The sequence below is a fragment of the Bacillus rossius genome, chromosome 2 (assembly GCF_032445375.1).
Source record: "Bacillus rossius redtenbacheri isolate Brsri chromosome 2, Brsri_v3, whole genome shotgun sequence".
In the NCBI taxonomy this organism is placed as follows: domain Eukaryota; kingdom Metazoa; phylum Arthropoda; class Insecta; order Phasmatodea; family Bacillidae; genus Bacillus; species Bacillus rossius.
Genome location: NC_086331.1, coordinates 99514871 through 99527964, shown reverse-complemented (window position 1 = coordinate 99527964; position 13094 = coordinate 99514871). Strand labels below are relative to the sequence as shown.

Sequence of the window (13094 nt, the reverse complement as noted above, 5' to 3'; positions counted from 1 at the left end):
TAACATGTCACATTCTATTTATATAAAATATTATAATAAAGTAACTAATGGAAAGATAAATATCACCCCACATTTATTTACATTATTAATGTAATTTGTTCAAAAATGTTATAACAGCACTTCTTTTTTTCTTTTTTTTAAAGTGACCAATTTATAAAAGTAATTACAAGTTAAGTTTTAATAAATATTTTCTTTTGCTACACATGGGACTAAGATATTAAAATAAAGAAATTTATTTAAAAAAAGAAACATAGTTGATACAGTAAAACCTCTGTTTGGCACAGTAGGGTAAACTGTGAATTTGGATAAAATTAATGCAAACGGTCTCTCTCATTTTAATAAAAAAAAAAAACACATTTTCAGTAATGTTTACAAGTGTGGTGCAATGTCACAAGCTATCGCTGTCTAAAAAGAGGGAGGGAGTGAGAACAAGAAAGCAACAAGTCTTTAATACAAGCATGGTACTGTTTCTGAAACAAAATTTACTTTGGGTGCAACTGAAACTAATAACCTTGTTGCTATATAAAAAGTTGCTATATAAAAAGTGCAGTTTAGACAAATGGTATACTCTACACTATAGTTCTATGCATTCAAATTGTGCAATTTATGAGGCTAGTTACTATGGCTTTGATCTTATAGGCTTTTGAGGAGTAATTGTGTGAATGGAACAGAAGTCAATTTGAATGGAAATGTGTAAACATTGTGCTGCCATTTGTGAAAGTCTCAGAAATCTCAAAAAGATGGTGGACCCACGTGATTCATCCATGTATAATGTTTTCGTGAACATTGCAGGATTTACATCCTGCATTGGTATTAAAAAAAAACTTTATATAAGTATAACTTACTTCAATACTTTACATTATAATTTAAAGTCATGAACATAAATAATGACAACTTAAAAAATACATTAGAATCATATCGTTACAACCCTTAGTTAATATTGAAATGTAGTGATAGTGCAGCTTTCATCATACTGTTGAGACACCACAAATTGTTAGCTTACATATATTCAATGCCATGAAAAATAAAAGAATTTTGTGATAACATTTTTACTATTAAAACTTAAATATTGAATCAGCTCAATAAGGTTAACGTTAGTTTGTAGGTAGTATTTACAGACTGATTTCTGTCATTTTAACAAAAGAATTATACATACATATAGTTAGTGTTATAATATTTGTTTTAAAATGTTTCATGTTAATTTTGTTTTAATGTATCTATTGGACTGCAACTTTTAGTTTAAAAACACCATGTCAGCATGGTTTTAGAATAGGAATGACAATTTCAACAAATCTACTTACCTTCCTTAATCCTACATACTCTGAAGTAATGAATAGGGGTCAGGTAGATGCTTGCTACTTTGATCTGGCCAAAGCTTTTGAAACAGTGAATCACTCTATATAACTTGATATATTATCCAAAATTAGTTTGTGTAACATATATGTACATTGGTTGGTTCTCTTATTATCTTTAATAATAGGTTTTTTTTGTATTAATTAACAATTATAATTCCTTCATACAAAATGCAAGTTCTGGTGTCCCTCAAGGAAGTACTCTATCACCTAACAACTTTATTAATGATATAACTACAGTTATAATTCATTCTAATCATCATTTATCTGATGATAAATTAAAAATCTACAGAAAAATTACCTCAAATCATGATTCTTTGCTACTTCAATCTGAAATTAATGAAAATGGAAATTGGTGTAGTTCCAATCTTGTTGGTCTTCATAAAAGTATATCCAATATCATTATGTTCACCAGAGAATTTCACCCTATTAGATTTCATTATATATTAGATAAAGCACCAACTTCTATAGCTCTTTTCATTAAAGATCTTGGCATCACACTCAACTCTAAGCTATACTTCCATCATCATATTAATCACTTGATTTCTTCCTCACATAGAAGCTTAAGTCCTAATCAAATTCATTACTTATCATGTATCAAACACTGATTATATTCTATGCCTTTATTTAGCTTAAGTAAGATCAAAATTAGAATATGGCTCGGTTATCTGGAACAACTTAAATAAATCATATAGTGATAAAATTAAAAACATTCAAAACAAATTTTTAAAAATTATTTATCTAAAACAATTACCAAAGCCAAACATAGGTAGCATCACTCGTTTAACATAGAAAACTAGTAGATGCACTATGTATTCATAACTGTTATATTTATAAACTTAACTGCAAATATTTACTCGAAAATACTAGCCTTAGAGTACCACAATTTAATATTCGTCTACAATATATTCTTTGTTCTATTCATAATGGACATGACATCATCTATAGATTAATAACTAATTTTAACTATCTTGATAAACATCAACATTTCTTTGATAATCCAACTAGTGGTACTAAAAACTGTTTTCTATTCTTACTAGTCAAAAAAGTAAAAATTAATATACATATACAGTAAGTCCTCGGTTTACGTCGGGGTTACGTTCCTGAAAACCGCGACGTAAATAGAAACGACGCAAAATGAGCCATGTTTCATGCCACCGGCCGGCCACGGCCCAAGGTCAGCCGGAAGCGCTGGCATACAGACGTGACAACGGGCAATTTTATCAGCAAATGACAACCGACAGCGTGGGAAACAAGTCCAACTAGTACTTCTCAGCTTTATAGAATGGTTATTTAACCAGCTGCTTTATTACCTTTATTGATTGAAATATAAAAACAGATATATAGTACATACTGTACGTAAGAGCAGGAAGCGTCCCTCATGATGTATGATAAGATAAGGCGGTGAACGTGTAGCTTACGCTACATAGCATAAATTAACTACCGAAGGAAACAAAGAATTATAAACGAATTATATACAGTGTTTTGGTTAAAATAAAAATTTACAGTCATTGTAAACGACGTTATTGTGAATCGGCGACAACTTAAATTGAAACATGAGTACTCAAACATTAGCGACGTTAATCCGAAACGACGTAAATCGGTACAACGTAAATAGAGGACTTACTGTAATTATATATATAATTAGATGTATAATAATATATAATAATATGTTTGCTCGTGTATTTATTGAATTTGTTAGTGCATGGATGCTCATTTTGTGTGGTGTGTATATATTTATTTAAATAAAAAAATAACAATAATAATCATACAATTAAATAAACAAACTAAAAATACATATCAACTTTTTATGTGGATATCAATATACCTTTATTTGTTCTATACTTACCATTAAGTATTTTCATATATTATGCTATTTTTTTTTTAATTGTAAATGTGTTCAATTTTTTTTTGTGTCTGTTGTGCCTGTGCTGTCTGCATGTTTGTGGTGCCTGCCTGTATGTGCAGCCAACCTGCAGATGGTCCCTCATTGTATGTAGTGCTTACCTGCAGACGAGCCTGCTTATATGCAGTGCCTGCTTTTTGGTCCTTGTATTTTTTTTGTATAGTTATTTGTTTTATTGTTTATGTGTTGTGCCCCCAAAAAGTGCCTAAACTGTTGGTAAATAAATAAAAATACTCAAAAGATAGTGCCGCATTCGTAATGCTATACAGACCCAATAAAATGTTAAATACCTTTGACCCCATGACTGTTCCAACACAATTTGACTGTTCAAGATTATAAAATGTATTCCAGTATAGTATCACCAAACATAAAGTTTCCTTTGGCACACAAATATGCACAGTACATCCCCCAATGTTTGCGAAAGTTAAAATATACTGGTCCATGTTGCCACAAGTGGATCCGCCATCTTGGCGACTTCGGTTCGTGGCTATAGCAGTTACTGCTTGCATGCACTTAGGACTTTCAACCTGTTATCAATCTGTTAAATTTATGTTATGTAGAGCGTGCTTATTTCATTTCATTTCTAGTGTATACTAAAATTTCACCCTCAACACACTTCAAGAAGTATAACCTCAGAAATGTAGGCAATGATAATTCCGGTCTAGGGGAAAATGTCACAGGTTCAGCATTGAGGCATTTACATGCAACGTTTTCGGTACTCCTGTTGTTCATCTAGCCCTGAGGATTCAATAATACCACATTGTTAAACAGAATTATAGTTAGGTTTTAAAAAGGGGAAATATTTTTACAGTTTTTCCCTAAAATGAATACTTTTTGTATATTAATCATGCTCGACATTATTTTAAAGAATTCTACATTAAATCTGATGAGCGAGTTTTACATTATAATTTATTTGTAACACGAATTTGCTCTTTACTGAGGTTAGATGTTTACACATCACTGATAAGTACTGAAAGACTAGCACACATTTTTTATAAACCTTTTATACTACTCTCTAATGTTTGAGTAATTGCAGCACTGGGATCTATAAAACAAAGGCAATGTTGCTAAAAATGGTATAGAATTAGGCATATTTCTTCATCCTGCAAGTTATTTGAACAAAAATTGCAGCACAGAAAGTCGTGGTTAAGAAGTAAACTGGCCAAAACACCAAAAGGGCTTAAAAAAAAGTCTCTTTGCCCAAAATAGAAACAAAGAAATACATTTGGCCATTAAATAATTTTCCTGCCTAAAAATCACAAGGTCAAATAGTCACTTCTTATTTAGGTCACATAGCATAAAGTAATTTAGCCGAAGCTTTACATTGTGCCAACATTTTTTTCTAAGCTGTTTTAGCTAGCACTGGATTTACTTGGGCAAAGAGAAAACATTGATCGCCTAGTTTATAACTGTAGCACACCCAAAAGGAATTTTTGACTTGTTTTTACAAAAAAACTAGAAAGTGTAATTCTTTGAAAGTAAACAAAATAACTGTAAAATGTGAATTTTTGTTATTGCACAACAATTATTTTTAGTTAAATTAATATTAATTATGTTATGAGTATGAGCTGATGTTATCTGTACTATAAATTGTTGTAAATGTAAGTCAGAAAAACACATAAAAATATGGAAGCATTTAAATGTTTTCATCCTCTTATTTTTTATCAGGTTGTACATTATGTCAACAGCAAGATGCCACCCCAGTTTTAACTTGAAGGTATTTTAAGAATCCATGGAAAACAGTAATCAGGATGTTCATACCAGGATTTGAACCTAGATCCTCTGGAATGTGAGTGCAGTGATTTACCAAAACACTTGTCACATAATTCACAACTTTTTTTACTGAAAATAAATAAAAAAACTCTTGTGCATACTGATGTCCACTGGGGGCTGTGCCTCTAGTTACTCAATAATCTGATACGGCTCACAGCCCTTGTTTTCCCCTCCCTCACTGAAGTTTGAACCGTGTGCATTTATCAAACCAAAAGTTCATGACCAAATAGTGTGCCAATAATCCATTAATTCAGTGAATTGACCCCTTTAAAGGCATTATAAATATATGTGATATGGTTTTTAGGTGGCTTCTGTCCCAAGGGTAATGTTTATTTCAGCAGACCAGTGGATGTGTTAAATTTTTAATATAATCATGTAATATGAATGAATTTGAGTGTGGCCGAGTACTTCCGAGGCATGTTACCTTTGTAAATGTAATATTCATTTTACAAGTGTTGCCTTTAGTGTGAAATTAGACAAAACGTATTTTGATATTCATAAAACTATGCATTCTTTTTTTATAACCTACATCATAGTTTTAAACTAGTCTGCAAGCCCTACTGCATGACTTATATAGAATGACCAGGTACCTTTCGACGCTGCCCTCCCACCAATTTTCTATGCACATCAACCAAAGCAAAATGTTTTCCACAACCATAGACTTCATACTTAACTGTTTGTGTAGTTCTGTTAACCTAAACTCATATTACATTCTTTTTGTTTAAACTTGGGACCTACTTTAGGGTTGTTTAACCACTAACCCAAGTAAGATCATAATACATGACCAAACTTTGTCCGGCTCCATAAGAAAACTGCACCTTAACCCAACCTTATTCTATTCCAGTAGGCTTTAAACAGAGAGAGACTTTTATGAATTTGTAACAATGCATGGCATGTTGAATGAAATTAATACAAATTCATCTTAATTACCATGAGACTACTCAATCACGAGGGAACGGGTATCAGGATCAAAATGTGTGGGATGCTAATTTAACATCAACGTAAATTTGCCATGGTGTGCTCGATGCTGAGTGATTCTGGAAATATAATACAAGATTTAAGCCTAGTAGCCATGTGGGCATAATAACCCCCACCCCCCTGAGCAAGTATATCTGGTCAAGTCTGTGTGCCCCTTCATATGGTAACGCCCATATGCTACTCCTCGCTGGAAGCCTGGTAACAATACTAGACGAGGTACTTCATTGAGTCTCGATTGCCACTCCAGCTTGAAAAATTTGTTGGGTCACTGGGCATAGCATTGCGTCCAAGACATTGCAGAGAATGATCCGGGATGGAGACGTGTCGTTCACAGATACATTCAGTACCTTTCAGCTCCACCAGACAGTTATTACGACAATGAGTGTCGTAGATAAACACAATGAGGTCCCTTCATTAAATCTTTATGGCTGTGTTTGCTGCTCACTCTCTAGTCGTATCTCTCGGTCTAATGTACTGTAAAGTGCCAATTTAATGTTTTATATATATATATATATATATATATATATATATATATATATATATATATATATATATATATATATATATCTGTAATAATTCTAAGTCACATAAAATCCCTTGACTCTTTATGCCTCTGGAGTTAAATAACCTTCTAAGTTATAAACATTTACATGTAGATATAAATAAAATTAACATGCATACTGTTAATAACCATGTGTATTATTTGTGACTATGTGAAATAATTTTTTATGGAGTCAGCCAGTTAAGGTTTCCGAAATGCCACTCAAAATTCACAATAAAAGAATTTAATTAAATCACTGAACTAAAAAAAGTGATAAACTACTGCAAATTAAAATTAGTCATGCACACTTATTGTTACTATAGATAATTACTAATCTGATATTTTAGCTAAATAAGAATATTCTTTAAAATGGAATCATCTAAAGGAGTAAGCATAAATTCAAGATTATATTACTTAATGCAGTTATTATTTTACTATAACCAAAGTCCAGTAAGCAAATAAAAAATGCAGGATACTAAAATAATTTCTTAAGTAATATCTCCTACATTTACATGAACTAAATACTAATAAAAGCAAACCAACACCATTATGACTAAAATGGGAATGTATATTATTTAGGCAATAATTTTCAACCAGGCTGCTATCAACTGCTACCTACAAAGCTGATACTATAAGTATAAAGTCTTTAGCTAAATAAGCAAACCCAAATTAAATTTTTTGTTCTTTTGAAAACACAAAATATTATTTAAAATGTTATATGTATCTATGAACTATAACTGACTTACTGTAAATCATTTATTTTCTTAAATGGCACATGTCTGCTTACTACAATTTTCCAAGCACTACGAACTAAGAAGCCTTTCAGTTACAAGGCGAGGAACCAAGTAATCCAATTTTCAGATCAGGGATCACTCAATAACTTCACTGGCACCACACAGATAAAACTAAAAATGGTGTGCATATATTTAAAAAAATCTAACTTAATCAGTAATTTAAACAAGTAAACATATTTTTTAATAATTATTTTAAGATGGGATTTTATATACAGACAGAAGAATACAAAAACATTCAAACAGCTATCCATTCCTGTTAAAGAATTGCCAGACATTTGTTATTGGTTGAACCTGCTCTGGTATTTATTTACTTACATCTTGAATAAAACAACATTTTGAATCCAGCAAATACATTTTAATTTTAATTTGTTTATGATCAATTTTTTAGAAGCCAATTAATATAGAATTACATATAAAATTTGGCAGAATATGGAGAAGAATGAAAACCAAACAACGTTATTTAGAATATTAAATTTTTAAACAGAAACCAAAATGTCAAAAAATGTTAATTTTTATGTAAATAAAAAATAAATTTTTGCCACTAATAAAATGAATCCGTTGTTCTTGTGCATTAAATACAGGGTGCATCAATAAGAATCAACCGATTTGGCACGTCTATATTTCTGAAACTAATAAACATATACAATTAATTTTTTTTTTGCTGAAAGAGAAACTCAAAATGTTTTTTTTTTCAAAGGTGTTCCATATGCCCCCCTTTAGATGCACGGCATATGTCAAGGCGGTATTCAAATTGGTCCCACATTGCAGCGAGCATGTCTTGCGTTACTGCTTCCACGGCTACTGTTATGCGATGTCTCAGTTCATTCATTGTAGTTGGTAACGGAGGCACATAAACAGAGTCTTTTATAAATCCCCACAAGGAAAAATCACATACAGTCAGGTCCGGTGACCTTGGAGGCCAGTAATGTAAGGCTGCATCATTTGGTCCAGTGCGACCCATCCATCTTCCAGAAATCCCTTGATTTAAAATTTCCCGCACTTCCAGATGCCAGTGTGCCGGTGCCCCATCCTGTTGATAAATGAAGTCATTCGAATCAGTCTCTAACTGCGGGAAAAGATAGTTCTCAAGCATATTGAGATATATTATTCCTGTGACAGTGCTCTCAGAAAAAAAAAATGGACCGTGCACCTTTTTCCGTGAAACCGCACAAAACACATTAAATTTTGCAGAGTCCCTCTCATGATGTACAACTTCATGTGGTTGTTCTGTACCCCATATTATCACGTTATGGCGGTTCACCTTTCCATTTAAATGGAATGTTGCCTCGTCACTGAACACTAAGCGTGGAACAAAACTGTCATCATCTTCCACCTTGTCAAGAACGAACTTACAAACTCCACACGTCGTTCTTTGTCACCTCCACGAAGAGTTTGCAGTAGCTGAATTTTGTAAGGTTTCATGTGTAAACGTCGACGCAACACACGCCACACGGACATCGAGGGCATGTTGAGTTGTCGAGCTGCACGGTGAACGGATTTCTTCTGACTGCGTGTGAAACAATGGCGGATGCGCTCCACGTCTGCGTCGGGCACGGCCTGGCGATTTGCCTTTACACAAACAACCTGTTTCTCGGAATTGCTCATGCCATTGTCTAATGCTCTGTGCTGTAGGAGGATCAACACCATACCTAGTATGAAAGTCACGTTGAACTGTTATTACTGACTTGCAATGTGCAAAACGTATAACACAAAATGCTTTCTGTTGTCCAGACGCCATGTTTACTAGAACTGAAGTAAGCGCTGCTACCTAGCGGGAACCATGTAAGACTCGAGAGTTTTCTCTTTCCAACAGTACGTTGTTCACGCACACCTATAAAAAAAACTTTTTGAGTTTCTCTTTCAGCAAAAAAAAAAAAAAAAAAAAAATAATTGTATATGTTTATTAGTTTCAGAAATATAGACGTTCCAAATCGGATGATTCTTATTGATACACCCTGCATTTATAACAAGGAAAATATTCAGGTGAGTGTTTCAATATGCATACACTCTTGTGCAATCAAAAATTAAGGAGTTTTTAAAGACCCATTTACTTCATCACCTTCACCACTATCAAGAGGTACAAAACTATTTATAATACTACAAAATCCCTCTATTATATAACCATGTAAAATAGTTAATGTACAAAAAAAGTTTTTCGTTGGTTCAATATTCCAGAATTAATTCCATAATTAATTCTGGAACACATATCTAACACAAGCCTAGTGTCTGACGTTTTCAGCAGTAAATTTAAATTTGATCACTAATTACATTTACTTTAAAGTTCAAAGTAAGACAGTAAAACATCTTTAGTTTGAAGGTGAGATATGAAATACGAAAAAGAATTGAAAATGTTTTATATATAAAATCCAATCATGTGGCCCAAAATATGCCAACTGTACTGCACATGCACAACACTTTGTTGCTGGCAAGTCAGAAAAAAAGAACCATTAAAACACCCATACTTATCTATTATTTGCAAGCTATCAGTCTTTATTAAGGAGTTTTCAAGAATTAGAGAATTTTAAGGACTTCTAAGGACCCTAATTTAAGGACTTATAAAAGCCTTTATTTAATTAAAGACAATCACATAAGTTTATACTAATAACTAGAAATTAAAGTTATTGTTCCCCCCCCCCCCCCCCCCCTTTTGTGCTCAATATCTAATTGACAGTGAGTTCATAATAAAAGGAAAAACTCAACAGCACATATCGAGGAAACTCAAGAAGGAATCTGCCTGGAGAGATTTTGGGGAACAATGAAAAACTGAAATCAGGATGGCCGAACCCAGGTACTCTGGAATGCAAGCCCAGTGTCTTAACATAAGCTGTCCACAAATATCTAGTGAAACAATTTCATGACTCTTTCAGGACAGATTCATAAAATGTTCTTACAACATTTTTATGTCAAAGGATCATCTTTATAAATAATAAATAAATTCAATAATAAAAGGAAATAGATCTAAATTTGCAGGAATGTGCTGATTTTCATGTTAGAAAGCTAAAACCTATTCAGAGATAATCTTCAAATTATTTAAGTGGGCAATCTCCAAATATTTATATTTATCGTGCGACTATAAACTTAAGTGAGGCAACAAAAAATAAAATTTAGGTTAGAAAAAGGCTGCTGGAAATTAAGGTTCCATGACTGTCAGTCCTGTTACTGTTTATTTTGGGACTTTATCTTGACTTACGAGACCAGTCCTTCAGTTTAGTTACTTTTACATGACACTTGTGACCTATAACATCACCACCTTATGCCATAAAAAAAGTTTTAGCATACATATATGGCGATTCATTCAAAAACTCAAGTGAACTTAATAAAAAACTTGAAAACGTTTTCTGTTCTGGTATTCACACAAGATGTTTTACTCATCTTCAAAACAAATTTGTAAAATACTTGTATAATGATTTTATTTTGAATATCAAAAATACTTAACTTTTCAAAGTAAACAATTATTTCAGAATAGCTAAACTTACACAACAATATGTAAAATATTTAAAAAAAATCATTAATAAGTTAATATTAGATGGTTTACTTTAACTATTAAAGAAAAAATTCATTTTATCCATAATCTTAAATCACTACCGAAACAATTATTGTTATCTAACAGGTCCAAAAATACATTGTTAATAGTTAAAAACCAAATGTGTGTGTGGAGTCCATGTGCAATAGAAGTGAAACTTCTTTCTTATTAGGTATGTATGGAGATAAATTATTAGTATATTTTTATTGAACAAAATAGAGAATAGTAAGAATGTGTGTATGATCTCAAACAATAAAAAAACACCCACATAACACTTTTTAACAACATTGGTTTCCACAAGTAATTAAAATAATAATATGTACATGAAAGAACAAGATTTTCTTGTGAAGATAGCCAGTGGTCCGATGCACAACAATAAGCTCAAACCCTGTTGTGTTGCCCTCTGCCCAAGTACTCCCTTAAGTCGGGGTGGTGTCAGGCGCAGGCGGGTCCCTACCACCATGACCAGCCTATGCCTACAGCATTGTATGGTTAAACATGCCGCCATGTGCAGCCCGCTCAAGGCTACTCCAGCGATCACAGACCATGCCAACAGCCCCAGAATGGGGATAGCTCAACGTGCCACCCCCAAGAAACCACTGTGCATATGCACGTGCGCAAGTGGGTAACATGCGCAAGTGGGTAACGTGTGCAAGTATGCAAAATGGCAAGTATGCGAGTGTGCTTAAGTATGCCAAAGTGTAAAAAGTGCATAAAGTATATAAAAGTGTATTAATGTGTATAAACTATGTTAGAATGTGTAACAGTGTATAAAAGTATGTACAAGTATGTTAAAGGCTGTGTAAAAGTGTGTGTATGGGTATGTGTAAAAAGTGTGTTAAAATGCATGTAAAAGTATGTGTAAAAGTGTGTGTGAAAGGCTGTTAAAGGCAGTGTAAAAGTATTTTTAAAAGTATGTGTTAAAGGCTGTGTAAAAGTACATGTTTAAGAATGTGTGAGAGTGTGTGCCATGCCATCTCCTCCTCTGCCGGTTCCCCCACCAGGTACTTAGCTATTATCCCTCATGCGATCAGAATTTTCGTAATGTTCCTCGAAAATTGTTACCTCCTCAGCAAAGAAGTTTCACTTCAAAACTATGATGTCCATTAATGTGGCCATCAACATAGTTCAAAGCCTGATAATCCCATCCCGCCAGATTCAGGTTTTCATTTTATTGTAAAATACTGTTATGAGTGGTTTTCACCAATTCGTCAAGCTTTTTTAGTAAGACATCTATCTTGTGTTTTTTACGTATCCCTGAATAGACGTAACTCCCAGCACTATCTGTCTTCTATTCGCCTATGGCATAGGGGACCCAGCGATGCTTATGCACGGCAGTATCAGGACATGTGGCACCAGAACTCGCATCTGGGATGAGGGGAATTAAGAATATTCTCGGCTATAAAGAATGTTGCCCCTGGCAGGTATATAAACTCCCGTTTGTGAAGTGACAGCACAGAGAAGCATGCATACCACCGAGTGAGAGAGCTACTGACATCATTACCGCCAGCCGCTGCCCACCCCGCAGCAAAGCTCTGCAGATCCGCTGCACCTACCCATGGACGTTATCAACTAAAGGATGAGACTTACAGTTATGGGATCACCAAGGGAGGTGATGATTGTGACGTCATCCGTTGAACCACACTTAGAAGCTCCTCTGATGGTTTACATTTACACAGTCACAACATACCTTGGAAGAGAGTGCGGGCTGAATAATCTTGAAAGTTTATAAGATAATTTTTGTCATACAGACCACAGGGAGAGCTTCAAAAGTGTCAGTTAAATTTTATTTATTTATTTATTTGTAATTGTAACATGCCAACCAACAGGACAAAGCCTTTAATGGTTGGCACACAATTAGATACATATACACACACAATAATAAACATAAATGAAAAACACAAAACAATACAATATAATACATATAAAAACAAAACACACATAATGAAAGACAATAAAACAAAATTCAAACGTTACCATTTAAACAATATAGAACTAAAACACACATGATCATTAAGAACTAAGGAAAATAATTAAAGTCTTTATCAAATTTATTAAAATTGGTTATTAGCCTAAAGATAAGATCATTATTTCTGTTAACTGTAAATAAAGTGGAAGTTAAACGACTGTTAAAAGGAGGTACTCTTAAACCGGTGTTGTCAAGTATATATTTACAGTTTAATTTGTTAGTATAACAGTTTTTAATGAAAATAGAGTCAAGTAATTC

The 13094-nt window shown here is 33.2% G+C and overlaps 1 protein-coding gene across 2 annotated transcripts in view; it reads right to left on the bottom strand.

Moving 5' to 3' along the window:
* LOC134529507 (uncharacterized) overlaps positions 1-13094 on the bottom strand; it is an 82074-nt gene that overhangs the window by 25327 nt on the left and 43653 nt on the right. The window lies entirely within an intron of this gene.